We start from the raw sequence: 25,209 nt of genomic DNA on the forward strand, positions 1-25,209 counted from the left end.
GCGCGCGGAGCCCCCGCGCGGGCCGCCCTAGGCTTGAGATGGGAGCTGGGTGCAGAAGGGGTGAGCCCCCGAGGCGGCGAAGCCCAGGAGCTCTGCCACCCGCTCCAGCAGCACGTCACGGCCACCCTCCAGCAGCCTGCACTACAGCAGCTCTCGGGCCACCGTGAGCGCGGCCCTCGAGTTCGCCTGTTCCCGGCGGGTGTACGGTGTCGTGGTCGCGGGGTGATTGGAGGCCCTTGCTGCCGACCGCGCTTGCCGCGATGTGAGAGCTGTCGAAGCCTGTCCGCATCGCCCGCGGCCCGCAGCGCCCTGCGGACCGCGAGCTGCCTGGGGCACGGGGTCGCCCGAGGCGAGCGGCTCTGCACGGGCGGGCCACGCCGCCCATGGATCTGGGTTGCCCGCCTGGTCGCTGGACATGGTGATGACGACGCGGCGGGGCACGAAGTGGTAGAAGGTGGATTTCGGCGCACCCCTACCTGGCGTGCCAAATGTCAGATTTTAGGTTCCGACAGACCCTTGAGGTTCGAACACTGGGGTGCGCGCGGAGATTTCGCCTTCTACCTACCTGCACCCCTCCGCCTTGCTAAGATCTAAGCTATGGAAAGAACATCACAAGAGACACAGGGTTTATACTGGTTCGGGCCACCGTTGTGGTGTAACACCCTACTTCAGTGTGTGGTGTGGTGGATTGCCCCTTGGGCTGATGATGATTAGCAATACAAGGAAGAACAGCCTCGCGAGGGTCTGTTCTTGGTTGGGAGGATGAACTGCTAGGGGGAGTTCAGTCACCCTTCTCTCTCTCTTCTCAATTCTCTCTCTGATTTCCGATCCTCTCTCTGATTTTCCCTCTCCCCTCACCCTATGGGTGGCTAGTCCTATTTATAGGCAAAGGCCCTGGGCCTCTTCCCAAATATTGAGCGGGAAGGGCGCCAACAATTGGCCATTTTGAAGGGGAACATCTGGTACACTTATCCTGACTAAAGTTGGTCCTCGCCTGCCAAAGGCTCTGGTGGTGACGCTTGCTTGGGCTCCACAATGATTTCCTTCCTACCGTTGGACTGGTCTTGGTCTTGTTGCACCAAAATGGGTGCCTTTGCTTGATGCTCTCGCCTGCGCTTGCTCCCTTTGCACCAAAGAGGAAAGGAGGACACTGCGCGGGCTGGCGCCCGCCTGGCGCCCTTGGTCGTCATGGCTTGCATCACGGGCACCTCATGAGGTACCCTGCCTTGATCTCTCCGCCTCCTCGCAAGCCAGCCTGATGTGGTCGTGCCTGAGGAAGCTCTGTGTCGTCCGCCCCGCGAGGCTTGGCCCCTCGCGAGGGTCTTGGGGTTGTGTCGATGAAGACGGGCTGTGCTGGGGCCCCTTTGAGCCACGCAGCTGGCCGCAGGCAGGCAAGTCTGGGGACCCCCGTTCCCAGAACACTGACACACTCTCTCTCTCTCTCTCTCTCTGTCCCATCATATTTCCCGTCCTTTAGTTATGTATGGATGTCGACCTATCTCCCTCAAGACATAGCTAGGTCTCTCCTTCTCAACACATATGCGAGTCATTCTACCTCTATAGTTAGGCCTCTGCCTACCCCTCCCACCACCCCCTCCCCCCCCACACACACCGATACATCGAGCGCTCTAGTCATGTCCCCCTGCCACACACAAACTTGACGTGTGCCCTCTAACGTTCCGGTAGGCTAGTCGCCCTATATCTTTGACTTGTACACACAAACAATTTCGATGGCACTCTTCATCGATCTCGCACCCACCCACTTGATCCTCTCTTTGACTCTATCGATAGCTATGACCCCTCCCTCTCTTCTCATGGATTGCCCGACCCTCTATGTATGATATGGATAGGCCTCCATTTCACACACATTGCATGCAAAATTTTGTCTGAGATGTCATCGACACATATTCCCACAAATAATTCACGAAATCAACCCCCACCCCACCCCCACCCCAAAACAAAAAACACTCACGAACGCGGTTTGTATCTCTCACACACACCCCACGTAGGTGGGCGACGTGCACGAAGAGAAGAGGTGCATGCACGGCGCACGTACTCCCGTCTCTTTCCCAACCACACCCGTGCGGGTACACGGTGGAGCTCATTTCTGTATGAAAAATGCAGCCCACATGGTAATTTGGCACGTGTACTGGTTGTCCACTTGGTGGAGGGAGGATCGTCTACCACGGGTGAACAAACAAATTGCGACTTGACGTGTTATGTTAAAAAAAGAGGCAAACCATGTGGGGCCTACCTTAGAGGCAAGGCTCTATACACTGGAGTACTTTTGATGTGTCCCGTCAACTCACAGAACGAGGAGAAGCTTGCTTAGTATGCCGTCTCTGTTGGGTTTCGTAGTAATTTCAAAAAAATTCCTACACACACGCAAGATCATGGTGATGCATAGCAACGAGAGGGGAGAGTGCTGTCTACGTACCCACGCAGACCGACTGCGGAAGCGTTGACACAACGTAGAGGAAGTAGTCGTACGCCTTCGCAATCCAACCAATCAAGCACCGAAACTACGGCACCTCCGAGTTCGAGCACACGTTCAGCTCGATGACGATCCCCGGACTCCGATCCAGCAAAGTGTCGGGGAAGAGTTCCGTTAGCACGACGGCGTGGTGACGATCTTGATGCACTACAGCAGCAGGGCTTCGCCTAAACTCCACTACAGTATTATCGAGGAATATGGTGGCTGGGGGCACCGCACACGGCTAAGGAATAGATCACGTGGATCAACTTGTGTTTTTCTGGGGTGCCTCTGCCTCAGTATATAAAGGAGCCAAGGGGGAGGGGGGCGCCGGCCAGGAGGAGGGCGCATGAGGAGTCCTTCTCCTTCCGGGAGTAGGACTCCCCCCAATCCTAGTTGGACTAGGATTCCCCGAGGGGGAAAGAGAGAGAAGGGGGGCCGGCCACCTCTCCTAGTCCTAATAGGACTAGGGGGAGGGGGGAGGCGCGCGGCCACCTTGGGCTGCCCGTTTCTCCTTTCCACTAAAGCCCATCTAGGCCCATATGGTTCCCGGGGGGGTTCCGGTAACCTCCCGGTACTCCGGTAAAATCCCGATTTCACCCGGAACACTTCCGATATCCAAACATAGGATTCCAATATATCAATCTTTACGTATCGACCATTTTGAGACTCCTCGTCATGTCTGTGATCACATCCGGGACTCTGAACAACCTTCGGTACATCAAAATGCACAAACTCATAATATAACTGTCATCGTAACCTTAAGCGTGCGGACCCTACGGGTTCGAGAACAATGTAGACATGACCGAGACACGTCTCCGGTCAATAACCAATAGCGGGACCTAGATGCCCATAGTGGCTCCTACATATTCTACGAAGATCTTTATCGGTCAGACCGCATAACAACATGCGTTGTTCCCTTTGTCATCGGTATGTTACTTGCCCGAGATTCGATCGTCAGTATCCAATACCTAGTTCAATCTCGTTACTGGCAAGTCTCTTTACTCGTTCTGTAATACATCATCTCGCAACTAACTCATTAGTTGCAATGCTTGCAAGGCTTATGTGATGTGCATTACCGAGAGGGCCTAGAGATACCTCTCCGACAATCGGAGTGACAAATCCTAATCTCGAAATACGCCAACCCAACATATACCTTTGGAGACACCTGTAATGCTCCTTTGTAATCACCCAGTTACGTTGTGACGTTTGGTAGCACCCAAAGTGTTCCTCCGGCAAACGGGAGTTGCATAATCTCATAGTTATAGGAACATGTATAAGTCATGAAGAAAGCAATAGCAACATACTAAACGATCGGGTGCTAAGCTAATGGAATGGGTCATGTCAATCAGATCATTCAACTAATGATGTGACCTCGTTAATCAAATAACAACTCATTGTTCATGGTTAGGAAACATAACCATCTTTGATTAACGAGCTAGTCAAGTAGAGGCATACTAGTGACACTTTGTTTGTCTATGTATTCACACATGTATTATGTTTCCGGTTAATACAATTCTAGCATGAATAATAAACATTTATCAAGATTATAAGGAAATAAATAATAACTTTATTATTGCCTCTAGGGCATATTTCCTTCAGTCTCCCACTTGCACTAGAGTCAATAATCTAGATTACACTGTAATGATTCTAACACCCATGGAGCCTTGGTGCTGATCATGTTTTGCTCGTGGAAGAGGCTTAGTCAACGGGTCTGCAACATTCAGATCCGTATGTATCTTGCAAATCTCTATGTCTCCCACCTGGACTAGATCCCGGATGGAATTGAAGCGTCTCTTGATGTGCTTGGTTCTCTTGTGAAATCTGGATTCCTTTGCCAAGGCAATTGCACCAGTATTGTCACAAAAGATTTTCATTGGACCCGATGCACTAGGTATGACACCTAGATCGGATATGAACTCCTTCATCCAGACTCCTTCGTTCGCTGCTTCCGAAGCAGCTATGTACTCCGCTTCACATGTAGATCCCGCTACGACGCTTTGTTTAGAACTGCACCAACTGACAGCTCCACCGTTTAATGTAAATACATATCCGGTTTGCGATTTAGAATCGTCCGGATCAGTGTCAAAGCTTGCATCAACGTAACCATTTACGACGAGCTCTTTGTCACCTCCATATACGAGAAACATATCCTTAGTCCTTTTCAGGTATTTCAGGATGTTCTTGACCGCTGTCCAGCGATCCACTCCTGGATTACTTTGGTACCTCCCTGCTAGATTTATAGCAAGGCACACAACAGGTCTGGTACACATCATTGCATACATGATAGATCCTATCGCTGATGCATAGGGAACATCTTTCATATTCTCTCTATCTTCTGCAGTGGTCGGGCATTGAGTCTTACTCAATTTCACACCTTGTAACACAGGCAAGAATCCTTTCTTTGCTTGATCCATTTTGAACTTCTTCAAAATTTTGTCAAGGTATGTTGTTTGTGAAAGTCCAATTAAGCGTCTTGATCTATCTCTATAGATCTTTATGCCTAATATGTAAGCAGCTTCACCGAGGTCTTTCATTGAAAAACTCTTATTCAAGTATCCCTTTATGCTATCCAGAAATTCTATATCATTTCCAATCAGTAATATGTCATCCACATATAATATCAGGAATGCTACAGAGCTCCCACTCACTTTCTTGTAAATACAGGCTTCTCCGAAAGTCTGTATAAAACCAAATGCTTTAATCACACTATCAAAGCGTTTATTCCAACTCCGAGAGGCTTGCACCAGTCCATAAATGGATCGCTGGAGCTTGCACACTTTGTTAGCTCCTTTTGGATCGACAAAACCTTCTGGTTGCATCATATACAACTCTTCTTCCAGAAATCCATTCAGGAATGCAGTTTTGACATCCATTAGCCAAATTTCATAATCATAAAATGCGGCAATTGCTAACATGATTCAGACAGACTTAAGCATCGCTACGGGTGAGAAGGTCTCATCATAGTCAACCCCTTGAACTTATCGAAAACCTTTTGCGACAAGTCGAGCTTTGTAGACAGTAACATTACCGTCAGCGTCAGTCTTCTTCTTGAAGATCCATTTATTCTCAATTGCTTGCCGATCATCGGGCAAGTCAACCAAAGTCCATACTTTATTCTCATATATGGATCCCATCTCAGATTTCATGGCTTCAAGCCATTTTGCGGAATCTGGGCTCACCATCGCTTCTTCATAGTTCGCAGGTTTATCATGATCTAGTAGCATGACTTCCAGAACAGGATTACCGTACCACTCTGGTGCGGATCTTACTCTGGTTGATCTACGAGGTTCAGCAGTATCTTGATCTGAAGTTTCATGATCATTATCATTAGCTTCCTCACTAACTGGTGTAGGTGTCACTGAAACAGTTTTCTGTGATGTACTAGTTTCCAATAAGGGAGCAGGTACAGTTACCTCGTCAAGTTCTACTTTTCTCCCACTCACTTCTTTCGAGAGAAACTCCTTCTCTAGAAAGTTTTCGAATTTAGCAACAAAAGTCTTGCCTTCGGATCTGTGATACAAGGTGTATCCAATAGTTTCCTTTGGATATCCTATGAAGACACATTTCTCTGATTTGGGTTCGAGCTTATCCGGTTGAAGCTTTTTCACATAAGCATCGCAGCCCCAAACTTTCAGAAACGACAACTTTGGTTTCTTGCCAAACCACAGTTCATAAGGCATCGTCTCAACGGATTTTGATGGTGCCCTATTTAACGTGAATGCGGCCGTCTCTAGAGCGTATCCCCAAAACGATAGCGGTAAATCAGTAAGAGACATCATAGATCGCACCATATCTAGTAAAGTACGATTACGACGTTCAGACACACCATTACGCTGTGGTGTTCCGGGTGGCGTGAGTTGCGAAACTATTCCACAATTTTTCAAATGTACACCAAACTTGTAACTCAAATATTCTCCTCCACGATCAGATCGTAGAAACTTTATTTTCTTGTTACGATGATTTTCAACTTCACTCTGAAATTCCTTGAACCTTTCAAATATTTCAGACTTATGTTTCATTAAGTAGATATACCCATATCTGCTTAAATCATCTGTGAAGGTGAGAAAATAACGATATCCGCCACGAGCCTCAATATTCATCGGACCACATACATATGTATGTATGATTTCCAACAAATCTGTTGCTCTCTCCATAGTACCGGAGAACGGTGTTTTGGTCATCTTGCCCATAAGGCACGGTTCGCAAGTACCAAGTGATTCATAATCAAGTGGTTCCAAAAGTCCATCAGAATGGGGTTTCTTCATGCGCTTTACACCGATATGACCTAAATGCCAGTGCCACAAATAAGTTGCACTCTCATTATCAACTCTGCATCTTTTGGCTTCAACATTATGAATATGTGTGTTACTACTATCGAGATTCAACAAGAATAGACCACTCTTCAAGGGTGCATGACCATAAAAGATATTACTCATATAAATAGAACAACCATTATTCTCTGATTTAAATGAATAACCGTCTCGCATCAAACAAGATCTAGATATAATGTTCATGCTTAACGCTGGCACCAAATAACAATTATTTAGGTCTAATACTAATCCTGAAGGTAGATGTAGAGGTAGTGTGCCGACTGCAATCACATCGACTTTGGAACCATTTCCCACGTGCATCGTCACCTCGTCCTTAACCAATCTTCGCTTGATCCGTAGTCCCTGTTTCGAGTTGCAAATATTAGCAACAGAACCAGTATCAAATACCCAGGTGCTACTGCGAGCATTAGTAAGGTACACATCAATAACATGTATATCACATATACCTTTGTTCACCTTGCCATCCTTCTTATCCGCCAAATACTTGGGGCAGTTCCGCTTCCAGTGACCAGTCTGCTTGCAATAGAAACACTCAGTTTCAGGCTTAGGTCCAGGTTTGGGTTTCTTCTCTTGAGTAGCAACTTGCTTGCCGTTCTTTTTGAAGTTCCCCTTCTTCTTCCCTTTTCCCTTTTTCTTGAAACTAGTGGTCTTGTTGACCATCAACACTTGATGCTCTTTCTTGATTTCTACCTCCGCAGCTTTCAGCATTGCGAAGAGCTCGGGAATAGTCTTGTTCATCCCTTGCATATTATAGTTCATCACGAAGCTCTTGTAGCTTGGTGGCAGTGATTGAAGAATTCTGTCAATGACGCAATCATCTGGAAGATTAACTCCCATTGAATCAAGTGATTATTATACCAGACATTTTGAGTATATGCTCACTGACAGAACTGTTCTCCTCCATCTTGCAGCTATAGAACTTATTGGAGACTTCATATCTCTCAATTCGGGCATTTGCTTGAAATATTAACTTCAACTCTTGGAACATCTCATATGCTCCATGACGTTCAAAACGTTGTTGAAGTCCCAATTCTAAGCCGTAAAGCATGGCACACTGAACTATCGAGTAGTCATCAGCTTTGCTCTGCCAGATGTTCATAACATCCGGCGTTGCTCCTGCAGCAGACCTGGCACCCAGCGGTGCTTCCAGGACGTAATTCTTCTATGCAGCAATGAGGATAATCCTCAAGCTACGGACCCACTCCATGTAATTGCTACCATCATCTTTCAACTTTGCTTTCTCAAGGAACACATTAAAATTCAACGGAACAACAACACGAGCCATCTATCTACAATCAAACATAAACAAGCAAGATACTAATCAGGTACTAAGTTTCATGATAAATTTAAGTTCAGTTAATCAAATTAATTAAAGAACTCCCACTTAGATAGACATCCCTCTAATCCTCTAAGTGATTACGTGATCCAAATCAACTAAACCATAACCGATCATCACGTGAGATGGAGTAGTTTTCAATGGTGAACATCGTTATGTTGATCATATCTACTATATGATTCACGCTCGACCTTTCGGTCTCCGTGTTCCGAGGCCATATCTGTATATGGTTGGCTCGTCAAGTATAACCTGAGTATTCCGCGTGTGCAACTCTTTTGCACCCGTTGTATTTGAACATAGAACCTATCACACCCGATCATCACGTGGTGTCTCAGCACGAAGAACTTTCGCAACGGTGCATACTCAGGGAGAACACTTCTTGATAATTTAGTGAGAGATCATCTTATAATGCTACCGTCAATCAAAGCAAGATAAGATGTATAAAAGGATAAACATCACATGCAATCAATATAAGTGATATGATATGGCCATCATCATCTTGTGCTTGTGATCTCCATCTCCGAAGCACCGTCGTGATCACCATCGTCACCGGCGTGACACCTTGAACTCCATCGTAGCATCGTTGTCGTCTCGCCAAGTTTATGCTTCCACGACTATCACTACTGCTTAGTAATAAAGTAAAGCATTACATCGCGATTTCATTGCATACAATAAAACGACAACCATAAGGCTCCTGCCAGTTGCCGATAACTCGGTTACAAAACATGATCATCTCATACAATAAAATTCAGCATCATGTCTTGACCATATCACATCACAACATGCCCTGCAAAAACAAGTTAGACGTCCTCTACTTTGTTGTGGCAAGTTTTACGTGGCTGCTACGGGCTTTAAGCAAGAACCAATCTCACCTACGCATCAAAACCACAATGATAGTTTGTCAAATAGACTCCGTTTTAACCTTCGCAAGGACCGGGCGTAGCCATACTTGGTTCAACTAAAGTTGGAGAGGCAGTCGCCCGCAAGCCACCTGTGTGCAAAGCACGTCGGGGGAACCGGTCTCGCGTAAGCGTATGCGTAAGGTTGGTCCGGGTCGTCTCGTCCAACAATGCCGCCCAACCAAAGTATGACATGCTGGTAGGCAGTATGACTTCTATCACCCACAACTCACTTGTTTTCTACTCGTGCATATAACATTAACATAAATAACCTAGGCTCGAATGCCACTGTTGGGTTTCGTAGTAATTTCAAAAAATTTCCTACGCACACGCAAGATCATGGTGATGCATAGCAATGAGAGGGGAGAGTGCTGTCTACGTACCCACGCAGACCGACTGCGGAAGGGTTGACACAACGTAGAGGAAGTAGTCATACGTCTTCGCGATCCAACCGATCAAGCACCGAAACTACGGCACCTCCGAGTTCGAGCACACGTTCAGCTCGATGACGATCCCCGGACTCCGATCCAGCAAAGTGTCGGGGAAGAGTTCCGTCAGCACGACGGCGTGGTGACGATCTTGATGCACTACAGCAGCAGGGCTTCGCCTAAACTCCGCTACAGTATTATCGAGGAATATGGTGGCTGGGGGCACCGCACACGGCTAAGGAATAGATCACGTGGATCAACTTGTGTTTTTCTGGGGTGCCTCTGCCTCAGTATATAAAGGAGCCAAGGGGGAGGGGGCGCCGGCCAGGAGGAGGGCGCAGGAGGAGTCCCTCTCCTTCCGGGAGTAGGACTCCCCCCCAATCCTAGTTGGACTAGGATTCCCCGAGGGGGAAAGAGAGAGAAGGGGGGACGGCCACCTCTCCTAGTCCTAATAGGACTAGGGGGAGGGGGAGGCGCGCGGCCACCTTGGGCTGCCCCTTTCTCCTTTCCACTAAAGCCCATCTAGGCCCATATGGTTCCCGGGGGGGTTCCGGTAACCTCCCGGTACTCCGGTAAAATCCCGATTTCACCCGGAACACTTCCGATATCCAAACATAGGCTTCCAATATATCAATCTTTACGTCTCGACCATTTCGAGACTCCTCGTCATGTCTGTGATCACATCTGGGACTCCGAACAACTTGCGGTACATCAAAATGCATAAACTCATAATATAACTGTCATCATAACCTTAAGCGTGCGGACCCTACGGGTTCGAGAACAATGTAGACATGACCGAGACACGTCTCCGATCAATAACCAATAGCGGGACCTGGATGCCCATATTGGCTCCTACATATTCTACGAAGATCTTTATCGGTCAGACCGCATAACAACATACGTTGTTCCCTTTGTCATCGGTATGTTACTTGCCCGAGATTCGATCGTCGGTATCCAATACCTAGTTCAATCTCGTTATCGGCAAGTCTCTTTACTCGTTCTGTAATACATCATCTCGCACCTAACTCATTAGTTGCAATGCTTGCAAGGCTTATGTGATGTGCATTACCGAGAGGGCCCAAAGATACCTCTCCGACAATCGGAGTGACAAATCCTAATCTCGAAATACGCCAACCCAACATCTACCTTTGGAGACACCTGTAATGCTCCTTTATAATCACCCAGTTACGTTGTGACGTTTGGTCGCACCCAAAGTGTTCCTCCGGCAAACGGGAGTTGCATAATCTCATAGTTGTAGGAACATGTATAAGTCATGAAGAAAGCAATAGCAACATACTAAACGATCGGGTGCTAAGCTAATGGAGTGGGTCATGTCAATCAGATCATTCAACTAATGATGTGACCTCGTTAATCAAATAACAACTCATTGTTCATGGTTAGGAAACATAACCATCTTTGATTAACGAGCTAGTCAAGTAGAGGCATACTAGTGACACTTTGTTTGTCTATGTATTCACACATGTATTATGTTTCCGGTTAATACAATTCTAGCATGAATAATAAACATTTATCATGATTATAAGGAAATAAATAATAACTTTATTATTGCCTCTAGGGCATATTTCCTTCAGTCTCCCCCGCCCACGGGCGCGATGGCTCGCAAGATGAGGTGAAGCTTGCTTACCATGCCTTACGCCCGCTCCCTCGCCCACGCGCACGGTGGCTCGCAGCCCGAGGAGAAAATTTTACTACTCCCTCCGTTTACTCCTCATCCCTACTACCTTGGTTACAGAGATTATACTATCATATTGTTTGGAATATATATGTCCTTTAGTAGATTTCAATATGAACTACTAGTACATACTCCAAACACTGATGTATATAGACGTATTTTAGAGTGTAGATTCACTCATTTTGCTCCGTATGTAGCACTCTCCCTCGCCCCTCGACCCTCGCCCACGTGGTGGACGTGCAACAATTCATTCGGTCTCATATAGCCAGAACGATATATACTGCACTACCATTATTGCTCGACTTCCCGAAGAGGCAAACAGCCAATCGCAAGGTTAATATCTTGGAGATGCCAAGCGGAAGGTTATATGAGAATGAGTAGTAGGTGCCGCGTCATTTAAATAACGTTTTTTTCTTCAGTGGCACGTACGCAATATGATAGGTTCATATGGAGAGAAAAGGAAACCGCTCCACTATATACATGTTCAGGACGGGCCAACCTACACTGTTGCTTGCTGGGGTTGCTCTCTTCACACTCTCTCGCACAAAACGACTGTGGCCACATCTCTAACATCCCGGCAGATCACGTCCGCTTGGGGAAGGGGTGGGTGCTTAGTGTAGATGCGGTGGCCATCGCCGACAGCGAAAAACCACTGTCGGCACGTCCCGATCAGGAGTCCCCACCGTTCTCTCTCACAAAGCCGGTGAGGTTGCCTTTGTCCCTTGCTCACTGCTGCGATGTGGGCAGTTGCCGCCTTCCGCCGCCCTCCTCAAGGTTGAGCTACGTCCCTCAGGTACAACTCCCTTTACAGCCGGCTTGCACCACTGCTCCAGCTGCCCACATCACTCCCTGTGGATATTTCTCTACTTCTTTGCCCCGCACATACCTCTACTGGCTTCTACGTACTATATTTGTGATGAGTTTATGTCTCATCAACTAGTCCCAGTAATCTTATTCTAATCATGCTTGTTCAATTTCTTTGCCACAGGGATGCTCGTCTCGATTTTGGTGAAACTGCACAAAATGATCCGATGGTCAAAATGTTGCAAACTTCATTTATTAGGAAGCTCGAACGTTGCCAGCAAATTGAAGCCTGGTCAGGGTTCACGGTTCAAGGGCTAGGGACTGCATGGATCGTTTTTTTCTTTAGCTGCCTTTGTTCCAAAATAAGTGTCAACTTAAGTAGTAGTACAACTTTGTACCAAAGTTTGCACAAAGTTGAGAAACTTATTTTGGAACGGAGGGAGTACATATTTGCTATGATCTGTCAATCATTGAGATGTAATAGCGTGCATGTTAGTCTCCTTTGTATTTGATGAAATGTTGCCACGGGCAACCTTGGACGCAAGATACAGGTAACAGAAGCTGGAAGCTTCATAGCATTGTACAAATTTATCTTGCTGATAAATTACAGTATGTACTATACTAGTACTTCCTCCGTTCCTAAATATAAGTCTTTGTAGATATTTCACCATGAACCACATGTGGATCACTGAGCCTGTGTGTTTTCACTGCTCTTGCACGCCTCCGCTGTAAGAATGGAGAAAATTGTAATCTAGTATGTATACCTCCTTTTGCCGAAAGCGTGGGACATCCAGCAGTCCTACGACCTCAGTAATAAAGACCAATGAGCCATCAAATCACATAGACCCAGCAGTAAGTTGGATGAACGAAGCAACCACCACTCTTGCGCCAGTGAGAGGTCGCGTCAGCTCTGCCCGGGCATGAATGCGACACCGATTCTTTGGAGCGGCGCTGACCGTTTCGGGCGAGAAGCGCGCGCGGGCGATGGAGGGGCTTTGGGTGGGCCAGGCTGGTCAGGAGCGACCGTGGCAGCTGTCCGCATGTCCCTGCCGGACACGCCCGGAAACGAGAGGATGCACTGACTCTCGCGGCTAAAATTGTACACTACACAACATCTCTATAGGAGTAGGTTGATCTGTCGCTCTCTCTAACACACACATGGTGTTAAACACACACACACACACATGCGCGCACATGCACGCACCTTGGTCCCGTTGCACCTTCTAACGTGACTTATTACACCTAGACGGAGGGAGTAGTAAGTATACGAGATACGGTGGCACACTGACTTAAGTCGAATACAAATGCCCAAAATTTGTGTGCATGTTATAATAAGGATTCAGGAATGTATAAAAGGTTATTTCCCTCTCGTTGAACATAACGGGAGGGTTGTGTAGCTGGTTAGCCTGTTCGCTCATCAAACTTGAGGTCTCGGGTTCGATAACTACACTTGAGCATAATTTGTGCCAGGAGGATTCTTTGACTGGTCAAAATGTTTTCTAGGGTTTGCACGCATCACACTCTCTCTCCAGTATATATATACACACTGGAGCCTCAGCGCTTGTAGTTGCTCTCTTCACACTATCTCGCCCTCTCCCGCTGGAGCCTCAGCGCTTCTAGTTGCTCTCTTCACACTCTCTCGTCCTCTCCAGATCTAAACAAGACTTTGTTGGCCTCTCTCTCCCCTCACTGCTGCTCAAAGAGATGGCAGGATCCGTCCGCCGGGAAGGGAAGGAGGCTTAACGATGTCGCCGTCGGCGAGGGACTATCGGCGCAGCTGTTCACTTTCCACCCAGCGGTGGCGCGGGAGGGCCTCCGACCCCTTCTTCTTCGCCGCCGTCCCGTCGCCCTCCGAACCACGCCCCAAGAACCTTAGGGTATAATTTACTTACTCCACATGCATTGCTCTAGCTGCATGTATACCATGAATCTAGGATGCGGTTCAAAGAGGAAAGGAGTGGGAAAAGTTATATATAGCATGAATCTCGGACATGGTTCAAAGAGGAAATGAAGGGGGAAAGTTGTATAGCATTAATCTAGGACGTGGTTCAAAGAGGAAAGGAATGGGGGAAAGTTGTGGAGAAAGTTATATCGCATAAATCTAGGACGTGGTTCAAAAAGGAAAGGAAGGGGTGAAAGTACTAGTTTAAAAAGTAAAGGAAGGGACAAGGCTGTAGAGTTTGAGCAGGACTAGATTTGCTGCGCTCACATAGGGAAAGGCGTCTGATAACAAAACTGGGACCAACACGGACTGACACGGAGTTTTTTTAGTCCCTACACCAAAAATGTCCCTGTAAACAAACACCCTCTAATAATGCCGCTGCAAAATTGATGCAATGCCACAGTTAAAAGCAAATTACATGTTTAACAAATTTTATTGTTAATATAATCTCTATGTTAATATTAATCAATGCCACCGTTTGAGAAATGCTACTTTCTTGCTTTATTTCCCATTTAGATAAGGTAGATGCTTCTTTTTGTTGGCTTCTGTGTCATCCACCATTATTGACCACTTATTGTTTCTTTTGCACCTCTGTGTAAACAGGGTTATCTGCTTCACCTTGTTGCCATTGTGACCTTTGTTGCACTGCACAAAACACTTTTGTTTTAAGAGTGTTTTGTGCAGTTCAACCAAAATGTCACACCGACAACATTGCTTGATTGCTTGATCTTAGTGGAACTGCACAAGAGGAGATCTTACTTCCTATCTGTTAGGGCGAATTTGGTTCAGTTCTTCTTCTTGTGAGTTGTTTGAATTCCGCATCATGAGAGGTTAGTACTAGCCTTCTTTCATATGATTCTACAGTGTGCATTCATATGTTGTGCTACTTGTACGATAATGTTGCTTGATTTTAGTGAACTGCACAAATGGAGACAAGACTTCCAATCTGTATGTGCATCGTAATATCCCATTGAGGTAAGATAAGGATATTTCACAATGTCTGGCCTGTATTTTGCCACTTTCATCAGAAAATTAAGTTTAGTACTATACTTTTGCTCCCTAATTAACATGCCAAATCTTACATTTAAGGCAAAGCTTGTTTGTTATTGAACCAAGTGATGAAGGGGAAGAACAAGGGGAAGAAAAACAAAAATCAACTCCCGGTGTTGTAATGAAGCACTAGAACTGTGATGACACAAGTAATGATATAGTTTTGCATCTTAATTTATTGCTATGGCTGGAACGAGCAATTGTTTTGCCACTGATTTGATGCCACTCTTAATGTAATATGTAATTATCTCTACTTGTGCAAACAGGGATCTTCTTTGAAGATACCATATATTTTAGTGGAACTGCACAAGAAGATGTTGGGAACATTAAACTAATCGAGGAGTATATAGTAAGCTTGGCCACCACCGTAGATGCTTCATTTGTATGCTCTACACAATAAGCCTCGTGACAAAGGTTGGTACTCGCCCACTGATTTCATCCATATGATTGAGCTTTGTCATCTTTATTGGTGTTGTGCTACTGTTTAGATACTGTCATGAAAAAGTGGTATTGTCCTTGAGAAGTGCTTCATCTGTGATGTTTTAAATATTTCCTTTCCTTTTTTTCGAGCAAACAGTGATGCTAGCATTTAGTAGTCCTCTTGTCGTTGCACAATAGAATCATCTTCCTCTGAAGAAGAATATGGAGTACGTGAAGTGAGTAGTTCCGATTATGCTAGGATGAAGAAGCCATGTCTATCTTATCATCAGAAGGAGTAGTTGAAGGATGGTTACATTACTCCCCACAAGACCAAACTAACTTCAGCTCAGAAGGACCGACAAAATCTCCATTTTTTGCTATTGTTCTAGGATTCTTTCTGGTGAGTTCCATTTTTCTAAAAGTGTGCTCTACATGGACCATGTATGTGCCTGTTGAAACTGTCAATTCATAGTACGGTTTGCTCTATGCTAATCACTTTTTTGTATTTGTGCAAACAGGGGTGCTCAGCTTGATTTCAATGGGAACTGCACAAAATGTTCATGAATACATCGAATCATTCATTTCCACCACAAGAAAGGAGGTGCCGATAAGTTCAAGGCGTTGCAACATATAAGGGTGAAATCATACAAGCTACGCGCAAATTTGGTTGATTTTGGTGGAACTACACAAAAAGAACAGCTGGTTTATTTAGCACGAGGTGACATGTCAATGTCCGAACTGATGGCAAACCCTGTCCATTCCACAATCGCAGGCATTTGATATTTTGGAATGGGACAACCTTGTCAAATTTTGCTCATTGATTTTAGCAAGACATGCGTTTGATATTTTCGAATGGGACGCCCTTTGCTGTCAGCAGCGTCGATCAATTTTTTCTTTATTCTTTAGTTGTGAAGTAAATATTGCCTCTGACATGTGAGTCGCTGAGATGCATAATCATGGATTGTTTTGAATGTTCTCTATGGATTGCCGGGCCTGTGTGTTTGATTGCAATGTACAGAAACGCTAAAGAGCTGCTCAAACTCTTTGTACTCCTTCTGTTCCTTTTTACTTTGCACATTGTGTAAGTGCATACTTTTTTGTATAAGATTGGTCAAAGTAGAGATACTTTGACTGCAGACAAAACTTGTATGCAGACTAGAAAGGACCGGAGGGAGTACATGTGAAACTGCTGCAAACGAGGTGATCACCCTAGGAATAATGCTAGTACGTATTGTTTTGCATGTTCATCGAATGCTAGTGATACAGGAATTCGAACTAATCAAAATAAATTCATTCATACACGGTCGGATTTCATATAAACATGCCGGATTTCATTACATTTAAACTATAAAGGGGTGCGCTGGATGTATAATTAATTAATCGGCCTAGCTTGTCATAGCGATTAGGGAAACTAGGAGCCCAATGATCAGGATCACCACATGACAAACACCTTTCTTCTTGTCATTCTTCTTCTTGAAGTTCGTGTGTTGCACAGCCTTGTTCTTCCCATCAAACTTTTCTTTACCATCAAACTTGCCCTTGTTCTTGAACTTGTGGGGCTGGAAGTTCTTCTGTACCATATTGGCACTAGATCCTCCCCCAATTCCTCAAGCATGTGTGTCCTTTGCTCTCGCCTTTTCTTCCACATCAAGAGTGCCAATGAGATCCACGAAGGAGGAAGCTTGGTGACGATGGAGGTATAATTAATTAACCAAAGCTACCCACCTGTGTCCCGCTGAGCCGAACAGAAGCTTCAGTGACTTAACTGCAGGTGCAGTTGCGTAACTGACATGTGGCCTGTTGGGCCCATGTGTCAGTCAGCCAACTGCACCAGCAGTTAAGTAGAAGTAGCGTTATTCCCCAACAGAACTCCCCGACTCCACGTCACCGCCAAGAAGCTAACCGGCCATCAATGGTCAACCCACCTAGCTTGGCTTCAACAGGAGGGTAGCAGCGGTGGCCTTACTTGGACCCGAGAAGCGGCGACCTACCGTGTTCTACTCTTCCTCATTTTCTGTGTGGCGTGGCCTCGGTTGGCAGCGGGGCGGGGCCTCGGCGGAGCCGGCGATGTCCTCTGTCTCGTTGCCGGCGGGCGGCGCCTCAGCGGAGTGGTGGAAATCCTCCCCCGCGTTGCCGGCAGGGTGGGGCCTCGGCTAAGCCGGCGATGTCCTCTGCCTCGTTGTTGGCGGGGCGGGGCCTCGGCAGAGCCGGCGGTGTCCTCTGCCTTGTTGTTGGTGTCGTGGGGCCTCGGCGGAGTATGGCCTCATCGACGCCAGCGGAGCGGGGACTCGTCGGAGCCGGCATTGTCCTCTGCCTCGTCCTCGGTCTCGCCAAACAGCGCCTCGCCCGCTTCATCGCCCTCTTTGCTAGCCTTTTTGTAGGCGGCCGCAGCCTCCGCCACCCGCATGCGGTACCGCCAGCGCTCGAGGCGGCCCTTGCGGGGGAGCGGTACGAGTCGAGCAGCGCCTCCTGCTCCGCCCGCTCCACGGCGATCTGCTCCTCCGCGTGCAGGTGCTCCTAGAGGAGATGGTGGTTGTAGGCGGCGTCAGCCTGTGCCTTCCGGAACTGCTCCTGACGCATCTGCCTCACACTGTCCATATATTGGGCACGGGCCTCGCCGATGGTCATGGTGCAATGCACCGGCGAGGATGGCACGAAGGAGGGGGTTGGTGCTGGATCGTCGACTACCATGTTCTCCATTGGGACATCGTCGTCCCCCGGCTGCCTGCCGGCCAGCCGGTCGTCAGCAATGGCTGCAATCTCCTTGTGGTCCGTCGTCCGCCCGTCCCGAAGAGCGCTGGAGCGCGAGGAAGACATGATGGGCAGTAGTGGTGTGGACAGGAGAAAGGGAACGGATGCGGATGACTGTGGCTATGGCCGGCGCAGCAGTTTATATAGCAATGGTGGGTGGGCGGAGGGACGGACGTGTGGCGCCGGAGTAGCCGCCTCGGCAACCGCGTATCATTAATGTGGGCGGCAGATGGACGGACGGACAGCACTTGTGTCGTTTGAAGGCGGAGCAATCGCCTGCACCGGGAAGCGGGGCGGGCGGCGCTCACTGTTTCGGAAGGAAAGCGCGCGCGGGCGAGGAGATGACTTTACTTGGAGAGGATGACAATGAGGACCCACTAGGTCCATAGCCTCACGTACGCAAGTACCTCCTTATTATATATATATATATATATATATATATATATATATATAGGACAGCACTATTCTAATCACAGGATTAGAATAACTATTTGGATCACAGTCGCTGTATATATAGGACACGAGCAAGATTTTCCCGAGATCCAAAAGCTATCAGACAGCGATCTTCCCTGATCCCCCTCCACCTTCTCCGACTCGTTGCCCCACCATTCTCCCGCAACCCCCGCGCCCCCAACCGGAATCCCGCTGGTGCCCAGCTAGTCTCCCTGGCGCGCCGGCGCCGCCCTGGACCTCGCCGGCACCCCGCGTGCCTCCTTCGCAGCCACCATCCAGTGAGTAGCCGCCACAACTACCGCCCCTGAGAGTGCCGGCACGCACAAATCCAGCCGGACCCGACCGGAGTGGGCCAGGGGTGCCCTTCGCGGGCGCTGTGTCAGCGCCGTTGACTGCCATGCCACTGCCGCCCCCAATTCCCCACCACACATTGCCACGCGCGGCTCCCCTCTGCCTCTTGTGCGTCATCACGAGCCAGCCCCGCACCGACGACTAGGCATGACTCGGACCACGGTGTTCTGCTGCTAGCTCTAGAAGCGCCCTCAGGCACTGATTCTGTTCTTCCACACGACCGATGCTGGTCACCTGCCCCAAACGCCGTCGAGCCAGCATCTCCTCCAAAAAATCTTATGGCGGAGGGCCCCTGCTCCTCAATGCCATGGCCGCCCTATCTGCTCGGCCCCCTGGCAATCCTTGCCGCCACCCCGCCACAGACGTCCACCCTATGGAGCTCCCTCCTCCACTGGTGTCCGGCTGCCTCCCTGTCCCTTGCCACATCTACGAATGGACCTCTACGAGGGGAGAGTTCATCATCTCAGGGCACCACATCAACACTCCAAGTTCGCATTCTTTCTCGATCTCTGTTTTCTTTTGTTCCCTACTATTGTATTGTAACCAGATCAAGCATCGATTCCTTCCCCCGTCTAGTTCTGTGTTTCTAATTATTATTCATGTGTGAAGTTCAACTATATCTACAGGCGCAGCCGACCCTGACGTGCTCTTGCATATTGATACTGTTGCTGCTGTCAAAATTTCTCTTAACTGAACTTAACTCTTTTTACTGATTGAATTGTGCAGGAGATGTGTGGAGCGAGCACTGTGACAACGCAGTAAAGGAAAATAATGCGTGCTTGTATGTCTGCGTCTTCAACGAGATTTGTTGTAAAAGTTTATTTTTTTCCTTGTGCGTTAATTGAGCTAACTTTTAAGGCGTTTAGAGGCTTCGTGAAATTCTACAAAAAGCTATACGCTGGCAGGTGTGAAGTTCTACCACGGCTATATGCTGGAAGCTGTGAAGTCCTAGCAGGGCTCTTGTAGCGACCCGACCCGAATGGATCAAGTCTACTGTGCTCCGGTGTCATCCCTGGATCAGTAATGCTGACACCACACAGTACATCGAAGGACTTATAGCAGAGTGGCAATCACACACTTATTACATCGTTGTCTCAAAGAGAACTTATTACAATAAATATGGCTTAAGGCCATCTAATAACGATAACAGCGGAAGACTCGGAAGATAAATGGGTCCATTAACTCCAACGGCATCACTGAGTATAGAACCACGACCCAAAAACACCTTACAAGTGGTCTGAAAAGTCTGCAACATGAGAAGTTGCAGCCCGAAAACGGGTCATCACATGGAATATGCTGGCAATGTAACACATGGAGAGTAATGGAATGAAACAACTATACTACATGCATATATGGCTGGTGGAAAGCTCTATGGTTACAGTTTTGCATAAAGCCAGTTTTTCCCTACTACAAAGGAATAAATTTATTTAACTATCATGGTAGTTGTTAAACATCGAGAATGGTTGACAGCATTCCGATCCCAATTAAGTGAACAATTAAAAACCCAACAACATTAATTAGAATTAACGTGATGAGATTCACATGATATTCAAGTACTAGATACTCAAGTTGTCCATAACCGGGGACACGGCTAATCATGATTAATTTGTACACTCTGTAGAGGTTTGCGCACTTTTCCCCACAAGACTCGATCGCCTCCGTTGGCTTTCTCGCACTACAAGGTGTTTGAGAAACGGATGACCGAGACATAGTCTTTCAGAAGCACTAGCACCTTACGATCAGGTAGACCGTACCTCCTACATCCCCTACATCTGCTAGTCTACCACTGTAAGAGTTCGCACGACTTAGTCAACTATGCCAGAGCCCATAATGGCTTGTGGCTGCACACGGAAGTTACTAGCATGAATGATCTTATGATCCCTTTGAGCCTGGGTGGCGGTCCAAAATAAAACAGGCAAGTCCTGATAGACATCAGGTGCCTCAATCCACCCAGATGTGTGTTTAAGTTGCCACCTTAGATAAACCATTAAAATTATCAACTCACATCTGTCATGGATATCACTCACCCAATCCACGTCTACTAGCATAGCATGGCATATTAAGCAAACGTAGAAGTAACTCCCAAAGGTTTCATAATAATACAGGTGATAGGTACTACCTCATCTACATCCCATCCCACAATTTAATTAGATCCTAATCATGCAATGTGAGAGGATTGATCTAATGCAATAAAACTGGGTTATAGAAAAGGTATGATCAAAGTGTTACTTGCCTTGCTGATGATCCGCGAGTCCTAGGGTTTCGAAGTAACAAGCGGCGCAATCCGGGTGATCTATCATAGTCAAACAACAAGCACACAATAAGTACTCATCTAATGCACAGGTAAAACTCGAACAAGGGAACGAACCAGAAAGTTCAACTTAAGAACTCCGGTTGCAAAGAAAGAAAGAACCGAACAGACGACGGAAAAACAAACGGCGGAAGAAAACAACTCGATTCTAGCAAGTTGAAACTAGGTCAAATTTTACTGTAGCAAAGGCTTGTTCAAGTTGATTAGACAGAACGGCGGTTTCTAGACGAAACTCCAGGCGCTTGAATCACCTGATTCCGATAAACGAGCGGGAAGAAAGACTAGAACGAAGATCGGATCTGAGATCACGATCGCGGAATAAATCCGACGAAAAGAAAGAGATGAACGGTTAAACGAACGGGCGTCGTTGACCGGGAAAAATCGGTGATCACGTTCGTTGAGACGAACGGTCCGAAAGAAGAATGAAAACCGATCTAGGGTTTTCGGAAAAAAACCGAAACAAAAACCCGGAAAAGAAACCGGAAAAGAAAACTGGAACGGCTTCTTTAAAAAAAAAGAACCGAACCGAGGCAAGGGTGGCGCGGCTACCTCTGGCGAGGCTCCGACGAGGGGCTCCGGCGGCAGCGGCGGCTAGGCGGCGCGGCGGCTAGGGCGGCAGCTAGGCGGCGGCGCGCGGCTCGAGGCGGGAGGCGGCGGTGGCTGCGGCTTGGGGTGGAGAGGGGGGGGGGTGTAGAGGTATTTATAGGAGGGAGGGGAGAGGGAAACTTGGGGGAGGGGGCAAGAAAAGAGGAGGCGGCGGCTTGGAGTCCAAGCCGGACTCGGCTTGCGGCGGGGCTGGCGACTGGCGCGAGGGGGCGGCTGGGCCTAGCGGGATATTTTTTTAAATCGGTTACGCGCGCAGAAAAACAAAAGAAAGAAAATCTAAACGAACTCCGAAATTCCTAAAGTAAATTTTCTCCGACTCCTAAAAATGAGCCGAACAAAAAGAACTTTACTCCGGACCTAGAATGCAATTTTTGAAAACGCGCATTTTTCCCTATCCAAATAAAAAGCGAACAAAACTCCGGCAAAACCAAAATTTGATTTATTCATCAGATCTTCATTTTTCCTAACTTTGGGAAAGTCATATTATTCCCTCTCTCATTTTTTTTGATATTGGAAAAATAATTGAAGATGAAATAAATAAATCAAATGATCCTCTTTTCCAAAATTTGAGAGAACTCAAATATGAAAATAACGAAATCTCCAACTCTCTCCGTGGGTCCTTGAGTTGCGTGAAATTTCTAGGATCAACCAAAATGCATGAAAATATGATATGCATGATGATCTAGTGTATAACATTCCAAATTGCAAATTTGGGATGTTACAAACCTACCCCCCTTAAGATGAATCTCGCCCTCGAGATTCGGGTTGGCTAGAAAATAGGTGAGGGTGGTCCTTGAGCAAATCTTCTTCTCTTTCCCAGGTGGCTTCATCCTCTGAGTGGTGGTTCCACTGAACTTTGCAAAACTTGATAACCTTGCTGCGGGTAACTCTGCTGGCATAATCGAGAATCTTGACTGGCTTCTCCTCATACGTTAAGTCATCCTTCAACTGAATCGCTTCGAGTGGCACGGTATCTCTTAGCGGTACCTCCGCCATCTCGGCATGACATTTCTTCAGCTAAGAAACATGGAATACATCATGAACTCCTGATAGTCCCTCTGGTAATTCCAACTTATAAGCGACTTCTCCCATATGTTGCAAGATCTTATACGGTCCAACGAAATGCGGTGCTAATTTTCCCTTAACTCCAAAGCACTTAACTCCTCGAAGTGGGGATACTCGAAGGTAAACTCTGTCTCCAGTTTCGTAGACTGTCTCCTTGCGTTTAGAATCTGCGTAGCTCTTCTGCCTGGACTGGGCTACCTTGAGCCTATCGCGAATCAACTTAACTTTCCGTTCAGACTCCTTAATCAAATCTGGTCCAAAGAATTGACAGTCTCCAACTTCGTCCCATGACAACGGTCTCCTACACCTCCTTCCGTATAAAGCTTCGAAAGGTGCCATCTTCAAACTGGTTTGGTAACTGTTGTTATAAGAAAACTCCGCATACGGCAAGTTATCGTCCCAACTAGATCCATAATCTAGTGCACAAGCTCTCAGCATATCTTCCAAAATCTGATTGACTCTCTCGGTCTGTCCATCTGTCTGTGGGTGAAAAGCTGTGCTAAACTCCAGTCTGGTTCCTAAGGTTTCATGCAACTGATTCCAAAACTTTGAGGTAAATTGGGTTCCTCTATCTGATACGATACTCCTCGGAACTCCATGCAAACAAATGATCCTAGTCATGTATATCTTTGCCAACTTAGCACTGGTGTAAGTGGTCTTAACTGGAATAAAATGTGCTACCTTCGTCAAACGATCAACTACTACCCATATCGAGTCATAGCCTGATTTTGTCCTGGGTAGTCCTGTGATAAAATCCATGCCTATCTTATCCCACTTCCACTCGGGTATCGGCAATGGTTGTAACAATCCTGCTGGCTTCTGATGCTCTGCCTTTACTCTCTGGCATACGTCACAAACTGCTACATATGCTGCAATATCCTTCTTCATTCCGGTCCACCAGCATGTTTTCTTCAAATCCAAATACATCTTGGTATTCCCTGGGTGAATCGAATACGGTGAATCATGTGCCTCTTGCAAAATCAACTTCCTGATCTCCGGGTCATTTGGCACATAAACACGGTCCTCAAACCATAGGGTATCGTGCTCGTCCTCACGAAATCCTTTAGCTTTTCCTTTTCTCAGTTTCTCCTTTATAGAAGCAATCTCCTTGTCAGATTTCTGAGCCTCTCTGATTTTATCCGTCAATGTTGACTGAATCTCCAATGTTGCCACATACCCTCTCGGAACTATTTCCAAACATAGCTCACGAAGGTTTTCTGCTAACTCCTTTGGTACTTCTCCCGTCACTAGGGTGTTGACATGGCTCTTACGGCTCAATGCGTCAGCTACTACATTAGCTTTTCCGGGATGGTAATGCAATCTCATGTCATAATCCTTGATGAGCTCCAACCATCTCCTTTGTCAGAGGTTCAACTCCTTCTGAGTGAAAATGTACTTCAAACTCTTGTGATCCGTGTACACCTCACAATGATTTCCAATGAGGAAATGTCTCCATGTCTTCAATGCATGCACTACGGCTGCTAACTCCAAATCATGTGTGGCATAATTCAACTCATGAGGCTTCAGTTGCCGTGAAGCATACGAAACAACTCTCCCTTCCTGCATAAGCGCTGCTCCAAGTCCTCGACGTGAAGCGTCGCAATACACCTCATAATCCTTGGTCTGATCTGGCAAAATCAATACTGGTGAGGTAACCAAGCGTTTCTTCAATTCCTGGAAACTAGCCTCACATTCCTCAGTCCAATTGAACTTAGTATCCTTTTTCAACAATTCAGTCATAGGCTTTGCAATCTTTGAAAAGTTCTCAATGAACCTCCGGTAGTATCATGCGAGTCCAAGAAAACTCCGGATCTCTCCAACTATCGTTGGTGATTCCCATTCGGTTACGGTCTCAACCTTAGTGGGGTCAACTGCTATACCTTCTCCGGATATAACGTGTCCGAGGAATCCAACTTCCTTCAACCAAAACTCACATTTGCTGAATTTGGCGTATAACTGATGTTCCCTTAGTTTCTCCAAAACCAAACGCAAATGTTCCTTATGCTACTCTTCATTCCTTGAATAAAACAGAATGTCATCAATGAACACTACGACGAACTTATCCAAAAACTCCATAAACACTTTGTTCATCAGGTTCATAAAATAGGCAGGTGCGTTAGTCAATCCAAATGACATAACGGTATACTCATACAGTCCATATCTTGTGGTGAATGCTGTCTTAGGTATGTCCTGCTCCCGAATCTTCAATTGATGGTACCCTGATCACAAATCGATCTTGGAAAACACTTTAGCTCCTTGCAACCGATCAAACAGATCGTTGATCATTGGCAGT

This window comes from Triticum aestivum, chromosome 1A (genome assembly GCF_018294505.1).
Source record: "Triticum aestivum cultivar Chinese Spring chromosome 1A, IWGSC CS RefSeq v2.1, whole genome shotgun sequence".
Lineage (NCBI taxonomy): Eukaryota > Viridiplantae > Streptophyta > Magnoliopsida > Poales > Poaceae > Triticum > Triticum aestivum.